Here is a 10,984-nt window from a genome sequence, read left to right as displayed (position 1 = left end):
ATGCTATTCCTACTCCACAAGAACCACAGTCTGAACAAGATAAGGAAAAAGAACCGGTAGTTGAAAAGATTAATGAAGATAACACAGTTAAGGCAAAACCTTATGTTAAACCATACCAACCACCACTTCCTTACCCGAGTAAAATGAGAAAAGAGAGACTTGAAGCCGAGCAATCCAAATTCTTGGATATGTTTAAACAGATTAATGTAAATCTTCCTTTCATTGATGTGATTTCAGGAATGCCTAGATATGCTAAATTCTTGAAAGATCTAATCACAAATAGAAAGAAAATGGAAGAACTCTCGGCTGTTACTATGAATGCTAATTGTTCAGCAGTGCTGTTAAATAAGATACCAGAAAAATTACCAGATCCAGGAAGTTTCACAATTCCATGTTTTCTGGGTAGTCTTAGTTCAATAGAAGCATTGGTCGACTTACGTGCTAGTATAAATCTAATGCCGTATTCACTATACACTAAACTAGACCTTGGAGAATTGAAACCAACAAGAATAAGCAAACAACTAGCTGATCGATCAGTAAAATATCCTAGAGGGATAATGGAGAACATGCTAGTTAAAGTCGGTAATTTAGTATTTCCAGTGGATTTTGTTATTCTGGACATGGAAGAAGATTCTCGAGTACCTCTCATATTAGGAAGACCATTCTTAAACACAGCTAAAGCAATAATAGACGTGTTTGGTAAGAAACTGACCCTAAGTATAGAGGACGAGAGTGTTACCTTTTCAGTGGATAGAGCTATGCAACAACCGCAATCTGCAGATGATACATGTTATTATATTTAAACTATAGAATCACATGCAGAATTGTTAAAAGAATTTCCATAATTACAAGGAACAGGAGAATGTTCTTTAGGAGAAGGAACTGAACCAATTGATGAAACTGAAATGTTAACTACACTTATGGCTAATGGATATGAAACAACAACAGAAGAAATTCAAATGCTAAAAGAAGAAGACATATATTGATATAAATCATCGATAGAAGAACCACTGACATTAGAGTTAAAGCCACTTCCAAACCATTTAGAATATGCTTATTTACATGGTGAATCTGAATTACCTGTAATAATATTGTCTTCTCTTACTGAAAATGAAAAATCTCAACTCATTTATGTGCTAAAAGCTCATAAACCAGCCATTGCATGGAAAATTCATGATATTAAAGGAATAAGTCCTTCGTATTGCACACATAAAATTCTTATGGAAGAAGGTCATAAAACGTATTTGCAACGCCAACGAAGACTAAATCCTAATATGCAAGATGTTGTTAAGAAAGAAATTATTAAACTGCTAGATGCAGGTTTAATTTATCCAATCTCTGATAGTCCATGGGTAAGCCCAGTTCAATGCGTGCATAAGAAAGGTGGCATGACTGTCATTACAAATGAGAAAAATGAGCTTATTCCTACTAGGACTGTAACAGGATGGCGTGTTTGTATTGATTATAGAAAATTAAATGACGCCACCAGAAAAGATCACTTTCCCTTACCTTTCATTGATCAAATGTTGGAAAGATTAACCGGAAATAGTTACTATTGTTTTCTTGATGGTTTTTCCGGATATTTTCAAATTCTAATAGCACTCGAGGACCAAGAGAAAACCACATTCACGTGCCCTTATGGTACTTTTACTTACAAACGCATGCCATTTGGACTTTGCAACGCCCCTGCAACTTTTCAAAGGTGCATGATGGCGATCTTTCACGACATGATAGAAGAATGCATGGAAGTTTTCATGGATGACTTTTCAGTCTTCGGTGATACTTTTGAATCATGTCTAGTTAATCTTGAACGAATGCTTATTAGATGCGAACAATCAAATCTAGTACTTCATTGGGAGAAATGCCATTTCATGGTTAAAGAAGGCATTGTTCTTGGACATAAAATTTCAAAAGAAGGAATTGAAGTGGATAGAGCTAGATTAGATGTAATTGCTAAACTTCCACATCCCACTAATGTTAGAGGAGTTAGGAGTTTTCTAGGGCATGCCGGTTTTTACCGACGTTTTATAAAAGATTTTTCTAAAATTGCCACTCCTATGAATAAACTCCTAGAAAAGGATGCTCCATTCATCTTTTTTTAGATGAATGCATCAAATCTTTTAATATACTTAAAGAGAAACTCACTAATACGCCGATCATGATAACTCCAAATTAGAATCTACTGTTTGAACTTATGTGTGATGCAAGTGATTTTGCAATGGGAGCCGTTTTAGGACAAAGGATTGAAAAACGATTTCAACCTATATATTATGATAGTAAGACGTTACAAGGAGCACAAAAAAATTATACAACTACTGAAAAAGAACTCCTTGCTATTGTCTTTACTTTTGACAAATTTCGTTCATATCTCGTTCTAGCTAAAACGGTGGTCTATACCGACCATTCTGCTCTTAGATACCTGTTTTCGAAACAAGATGCTAAACCATGATTAATCCGTTGGATCTTACTCTTACAAGAGTTCGATATTGAAATCCGAGACAAAAAGGGAGCAGAAAATCTCGCCGCTGATCATCTTTCTCGTCTTGAAAATCCCGAATTAGAAGTTCTAAATGAATCGGCCATACAAGACAACTTTCCTGATGAATATCTATTGAAGATAGATTATAATGAAAATCCATGGTTTGCAGACTATGCAAACTACTTAGTATGTGGATTCCTTGAAAAAGGATTGTCGTACCAAAAGCGAAAGAAATTCTTTAGTGATATAAAACACTATTTCTGGGAAGATCCACATTTGTTTAAAAGTTGTCCCGATGGAATAATACGCCGATGTGTATTCGGAGATGAAGCTAGTTAAATCTTAAACCATTGTCACACAGGACCAACAGGAGGCCATTATGGGCCTCAACTTACAGCAAAAAAAGTTTATGATGCTGGATTCTATTGGCCTACAATTTTCAAAGACGCACACCTTCTTTTCAAATCCTGTGATGCTTGTCAAAGGGCCGGAAAAATAAGTCAACGTGATGAAATGCCACAAAATTTCATTCAAGTATGTTAAGTATTTGACATTTGGGGTATTGAATTTATGGGTCCATTTCCAAAATCTCATAATAATCTCTACATTCTCGTTGCCATTTATTATGTATCTAAATGGGCGGAAGCACAAGCTCTCCCAACTAATGATGCACGAGTTGTAGTCAACTTTTTAAAACGTCTTTCTGCAAGGTTCGGAACACCGAAAGCTTTAATAAGTGATCGGGGTACTCATTTTTGTAATAATCAACTTGAGAAAGTTCTTAAAAGATATGGAGTAACTCATAAAATCTCCACTGCTTATCATCCACAAACAAGTGGAAAAGTTGAAAATACCAACCGAGCTTTAAAACGTATTCTAGAAAAAATCGTAGGATCAAATCCGAAGGAATGGTCCATTAAATTGGAGGATGCACTCTGGGCTTTTAGAACAGCCTACAAAACTCCAATTGGAACCACACCTTTTAAACTCGTTTACGGAAAAGCATGTCATCTTCCAGTAGAAATTGAACACAAAGCATTTTGGGCTTTGAAGACATGTAATCTTGATTTACATGAAGTCGGACGTCTACGGTTAAGTCAATTAAACGAATTAGAAGAATTAAGACATGAAGCATACGAAAATTCGTTAATCTATAAGGAAAGAACGAGGAAATGGCATGATAAAAGAATCAGAAGTTCAAAAGAATTTAAAGAAGGAGACAGAGTCCTTCTTTTCAATTCACGATTCAAGCTATTTCCTGGAAAATTGAAATCAAGATGGTCTGGACCATTCATAGTCAAAAGAGTTTTCCCATACGGAACAGTAGAATTAATAAATTCAAATGGGATTAAATTTAAGGTTAATGGTCACAGAGTTAAACATTAAATAGATAGTCCGATGGAAGTTGACAACGAAGTTAATCACAATTTTGACACAACAGCTAACTAAGTGTGGGGAGAATCAAGTCTTTAAAGGATAATGAAAGGACCCGTTCATATACATTATAAACGATTCACAATAGTTGATTACATCGCGAGGTATTTGACCTCTATATGATACATATTACAAACATTGCATTCGTTTTTAAAAGACAAACTTTCTTTACATCGAAAATTGACAGGCATGTATACCATTTCATAATATCCACTATCCAATTATAAATTAACTTAATAGTAATCTTTGATGAACTCAATGACTCGAATGCAACGTTCTTCGAAATATGCCATGAAATACTCAAGTAATATCTTTAAAACAAGCAAATGCATAGCGGAAGATTTCTTTTATACCTGAGAATAAACATTCTTTAAAGTGTCAACCAAAAGGTTGGTGAGTTCATTAGTTAATCATAATCATTCATTTCCATCATTTTAATAGACCACAAGAATTTCATTTCCAGTTCTCATAAATATACGTCCCATGCATAGAGACAAAAATAATCATTCATATGGATTGAACACCTGGTAACCGACATTAACAATATGCATATAAGAATATCCCCATCATTCCGGGATCCTCCTTCGGACATGATATAAATTTCGAAGTACTAAAGCATCCGGTACTTTGGATGGGGTTTGTTAGGCCCAATAGATCTATCTTTAGGATTCGCGTCAATTAGGGTGTCTGTTCCCTAATTCTTAGATTACCAGACTTAATAAAAAGGGGCATATTCGATTTCAATAATTCAACCATAGAATATAGTTTCAATTACTTGTGTCTATTTCGTCAAACATTTATAAAAGCGCATGCATTCTCAGTCCCAAAAATTTAAAGGGTAAAAAGGCAAATGAAACTCACCATACTGTATTTCGTAGTAAAAATACATATAACGTAATTGAACAAGTGCAAGGTTGGCCTCGGATTCACGAACCTAAATTAATTATATATATTTATGTGTTGGTCAATATTTGTCTAACAAATTAGGTCAAGTCATAATGTACCACAATCCTAATGCTCGAGACTAATATGCAAAAGTCAACAAAAGTAAATTTGACTCAAAATAATTTTCAAAAATCTATACATGATTAATATATAGTTTAAATATCGTCCTTTTATATTTTTAAATATTTTTAAATGATTTATTAGAGTAAATAATATAATTTATTTATTAATAAATAAAATTTTATATTAAATTTATATAATAAAATATACTTTTATATATATTAAGTAATAAAATTTATAGGGTTTATTTAATATCATAAAGATAATATGATAGGTATTATTAAAGTAAGTTATTACACGTAATAAAATATGTTTGTATCACATATTTATTTGATAAAATAATATCTATAATGATAGTAAGTAAAAGTTGTATTATTTTGTAATAATAATAATTATTATAAAAATATCAATATTTATAATTACTAAGATGACATTATGATAAAACGATAATTCTAATTATGATAACTTTAATATTTACGATAATTTTTTTAATATTATCTTTAAAATAATAATTCTATTTAAAATAATAATAATAATGATATTTTATAGTAACAATGAGATTTCTATTAAAATGATAATTTTTGTTAAAATGATAGTTTTAATACTAACGATACTTTTAATAATAATAGTAATGATAAAAATAATAAGAACGATAATTTTATCTAAATCAATATCTTATAATATTTTAATTTCATCATGATACTCTTACTCATTATTTCCTAATCGTTTCGTTTAATAGCTTTTAATCGTCTTTTATATCGTGTCCATAATAATGATAATAATAGTAATCAAAATAATTAGGTGTTACAAATATTTGTTTTAATTACACTAATATTAATAATGATAGTTACTATAACATTATTAACGATAATACTAATAATTATCTTAATGATAATATAGTAATAATAATAATAACAATAAAAATAACCATTTTTAAATAATGATATATATATTAATAATGATAATAATAATAATAATAATACCAATAATAATAATAATAATAATAATAATAATAATAATAATAATAATAATAATAATTGGATAATAATAATAATACTAATTATAACTTTAACAATAATAACGATAGTAATAATAAAAAAAATTAACAATTTTTAATGATAAATCCCTTTTATTGATAAAGATAATAATAATGATAATAATAAGATAAAACTAGAACGACGATAAAAACGACGATAATAATAATCATTTTTAATAAAAATATCAAAAATTCAATTGATTATAACTTCTAATCCGTTCATCGAAACCATTCGATATCTAAAGGAAAAGTTCTTAATTTTTCGCTAGCTTTCCAAGGACATGCATATCTTATACCTTATCTCAACCGCAAGTGTAACTAATTCAAGATTCAACATAACCTGTCTAAAGGCAATATCAAAAGTACAAGCATGCATAATCCTAAATACTCGAGCACTAGTCAGGGATACACAATTAGTATTTAAAAGTTAAATTATGAGTACTCACGTATCAATATTGAGATTCAATATTGCAGGAAAGGTACGTAGACGCAACGTAAATGATAAACACTATATTGACCTCGCGAGCATACCCATGAACCATACTCAATCACCTCCATAGCTATAACCCATAATTTCCTTAATCATATTCTACTCGAAAAACAATTTCGAAATCACTCGGACAGCACTCCGTCATAATATTTTATGTATACTAATAATATCTTGAAATAATACGGAGTAAATATATATATGTAAATCGATTGAGAGAGTTTAGAGAAAAATATTTTCAAGTTTCTATGAAATAATGAAACCTATTGAATTCTATTTATAATAGATTTTTGAATTATTAAAGTGAATTATTAAAGTATGAATTATTAAAGTGAATTATTAAAGTATGAATTATTAAAATGAATTATTAAAGTATGAATTATTAAAGTGAATTATTAAAGTTAAAGTAAAGTAAAAATAAAGTAAAGGTAAAGTTTAAGTATAGTAAAAGTATAAAACTATGTATGTATAATACGCGTATAAATATATATAATATTAATTTAAATCATTATATATATTTAATAAAATAAAATATAAATATTATTATCTTTATCATACAAGTTAAGTAATGAGTTGTCAAAAGTGGTTCTAGATATTTATAAAAGTTATATACGTTTTAATAATAAAGTTCTTTTTAAACTGAAAACGTTTTTGTACGTTTGAAACTAAATAGATCAATCGAGTCTTTATGAGATTCAATCTTCCACTATCCTTTGTCTAGTTCTCAATGACTGACAATTTGTTCTTATTTATAAATCACTTTACCATTTTTCGAATATTGTTAAAATGGAAAGATTTCTCAAATCAACGTGGGCCTTTCAACAGAGACTTGTAATCATAATTCAATATATTTGATAATTCAATCATTTGATCTTATCTTCTAATTTCATTGATAAACATTTTGAAACAGATACAATCATATAAAGTATTTAATCTAATATTTTGTTTACGTTTCAAGTTATAATATATATACACATATACATATATAATCATATTCGTTTAATGGTTCGTGAATCGTTGGAACTTGGTCGAGGTTGAATGAATGTATGAACATAGTTTAAAATTCTTGAAATTTAACTTAACAAATATTGCTTATCGTGTCGGAAACATATAAAGATTAAAGTTTAAATTTGGTTGGAAATTTCTGGGTTGTCACAGTACCTACCCGTTAAAGAAATTTCGTCCCAAAATTTGAGTGGAAAGGTCGTGAATGATAATAAGTATGTTTTCATGATGCATACGGGCTGAAAATTAGAGTTTTATCATCAGCGAATAATTTGGATAAACAGTCCATTTATATGAAGAGTACGAATGAAGCTAACATAGAAGAGTGAAATGAGTAAGTGTAGATTCATCTTATCATTTGATGTAGATATGATTGATTCCCAGATTTCAAGGGATTTGAAGAAAATCTTCTTAATAAGATTTGACTCTCCGGTAATCAAGGGAATTAGGATCCGATTTAAATGCGATCGTCCATTTTAATTGTTCTGTCGGAGATTTTCTTATAAATTCACCTCCTTCGTTTCCTTACAACTCACACCTTCTGTTGATGCATTTTATGCAAGTCCCTAGACATCTACCCACGTCTATTGCAGGTACAACAGTTTACAGGCCACCATGATTACTCGTTATTATCCTATCCGTGTTTGTATGTGGTTACAGGAACTGCAGGAATGAGATTTAGATGTTTGACTATGTTAGACTTTAGTCAGATGTACGAGTGAAGCCTCACTAGTACGGCTGACAGGCTCATATGCACGGTTGGTGCTGCGCTAAGTCACAATTACAACCTAAATGAGAAGACACGAGTGAGTGATCACCTGTACGGCTGATGAAGCCAACTCGTACGTGTGATGAATGAATCGTATGGGTGAGTCAACAACAGGGGTATATAAAGTCTTATGTTCTTCATTTTAGGTTAAGCCTCTCATTTGCTACACACATTCAGATCTAGTGAGCTCCTCCGATTCTCTCTCAGTCCAAATCACCCAGGTGGTGAATAATAGCTCTAGGTGTTGATCTAATCACACTTGATTTAGTTATGGTTTGACTAAATTAATCAAAAAAAAAAACTTAACCTATTCACTAGAGGGTTTGATTCACTTATTCCGCCATTGTGTGAGTTAAATCTGTTGATTTCTAAGTTCCTAGTCATATTTCATCACCTTCTATTCTTTTCCCCTCGACTCATATTTTAAAGTATTCACAATATGCTCCATCCAGTTCTGATTCTCGATATGCTTCTAACTTTCATATCGGTCATTCTTCTTTTTCATCTACCGCCGGAAGAATCTATTTACTTCTACTATACTCTTGGGTTTATAGTGTTTCTAGTTCTCCCGTGTTTTTATATTGCTATATGCATTGATATATATGGTTTATAATTTCTGGTTTGTCGTTGGGCTTTATATGTTCCCTTATATTTCAAAGTCTCTGCTTCTGTCTTCTATAATCATTATCATTCACAGTTAATGCTCTCTTTTATTTGCTGCAATTTATACCCCAATTTCTATTTCGGAGTTTTGTCCTTTCGTTTCTTCTTTTTGCGATTAAGCACCGCTTGTAATGGTCCAGAATTCACAGATATGAATTTCGGAATGAACATTGTTAATGTTCTAGGAAGGAAATTGTGATGGCACGATCTTGACTTGTCAAATTACTAGAATACCTTGGAAAAGGCCGAATCATCAAGAAATATTTTCTTGATTTTTTAGAGGTTAAATAGAATACAAGAGTCGTATAACATGGCACATGATGATGTTATGATCTGTGAATCATCACGTTCCATTTAGAAACTCAGCATGACTTACTGTAATATAATCACATTGATCAAGTGTCATTATATTATACTAATTCATGCTTCAGTTCCCAACACTACTTCAAAATATTTCTATCTTAAACTTGAATGTTTCAGAATTTAGAAACTAAAATAGTTTCTTTTATGATGTAATACAGATAGCGTGAAGAGGTAAATGATTTCAAATAAGAAAATATCTTCAGAAATATGGAGGATATTTATAATGAAATATATGATGATATTTTAGAATTTCTAATATCAGATGATGATGAAGAATATTGTCCGCAGGGGTTTAGAGTCAGGAGCAAGGTATTCAATAATGACTTCAGCAGGTACTGAATCATTTGGATCCTTTGAAGTCAGGTTCAGTCTTTGTAATTTGTCCACAGCCTCCTTCCTACTTTGCTCAATCCGTTTTCCAGTTCCAAAACTTCTCTTTTTCTGCGCTTTGCCAGCACACTTCATCATTTTCATCCAGCTTTTACCGTTTAAAGTCGTTTATAGTTTTTGCTGCTTCATCAGCATTTTTTTCCATTTTCGGAGAACCAATTCGTAGTTCGGAGTGTTTTTCAGAAACTTCACATTCAAATTAAGTCCAGAAGATAGACGTTATATATACACATATAACTGTTGGCGTAGACATGCTGCGAGATTTCAAAATACTGATTGCTAATTCTCAATGATTCGTATGGCAATTCTCATTACAAGATGCGAATGAGTAAATGATGGGGTTTCAATGAATAATTATAATGACTTTTTGGAGAGGCTAAAGTCAAAGGGTAATGAAGTTGTTGGTACATCTGCTAATAATGTGGTGGGATGTAAAAGGTTCCTTGGTAACGATGGTGTATATCTCAAGGTTATAATAAGGTTAGTCTGACTGAAAAGTCGAAGTTGACTTGCTGGAGCTGTGACAAAACTGGCTACTTTGAATAGGAGTCGCAAAGTTATTTTTGCTAATAAATGCCAAAGAATCTGACGCGGATACGTTGTTTAAACTTTTACTTTGGTTTCAAGAGTTTTTTTGGGTATATAACTGTGGGTAACATGTGGTTGGATCATCATCTCGATTTCTCATTATTTGAAGTGTCTTCAGATATTTTCGAAGGGTTTGAACACAGATTGTAATCGTTAATATACATTTGATGTTCTAACACAGTTTTGAAGTCAAAGTATAGCTTTGAAAGATGTAGGAATCTAAAAGTGATGATACCGGTTATATCTCGAATTGAATTCTGAGGTTTCAAAATCAAAATTTGTAATTGGGTTTGAATGAGTATGGTTGTTTTGATCTCTATGAAAGAATGTATATTATTGTGAAAGTAGGAAGTATAGTTGATAATTTGCTTGATCAGATTCGAAGAATGTAACATATTAATTGTGAATTTATATATCTCTCGGGTATTACCTACCCGTTAAAAAAAATTTCACAATTAATATTTTGTACAAAAGAATTTTATTACAGTCTTTATAAAAATATATATATGTATATTTTCTTCAGATGTAACATAGATTTAATGAGTTAATGTTAAATTAAACTCATTTGATTTACGGTTGAAACTAGAATTGAATAATCCCGAAAGGCTTTAAAAAGTACATAACTTTTACGCAGTATTTCTTTAATGACATTGAAATTATGAATCAATACTTCGTTATTTGTTGATGTATGATGTTCGGTTCGTGGAATTCTTGTGAATTTCGTAAAGTACGAATGATGTTATCTGAAAAGTTTCGAGTACATCG

This window comes from Rutidosis leptorrhynchoides, chromosome 7, assembly GCF_046630445.1.
Source record: "Rutidosis leptorrhynchoides isolate AG116_Rl617_1_P2 chromosome 7, CSIRO_AGI_Rlap_v1, whole genome shotgun sequence".
NCBI lineage: Eukaryota > Viridiplantae > Streptophyta > Magnoliopsida > Asterales > Asteraceae > Rutidosis > Rutidosis leptorrhynchoides.
The sequence above is the reverse complement of the archived record's forward strand: the minus strand, read 5'-3'. Positions refer to the sequence as shown.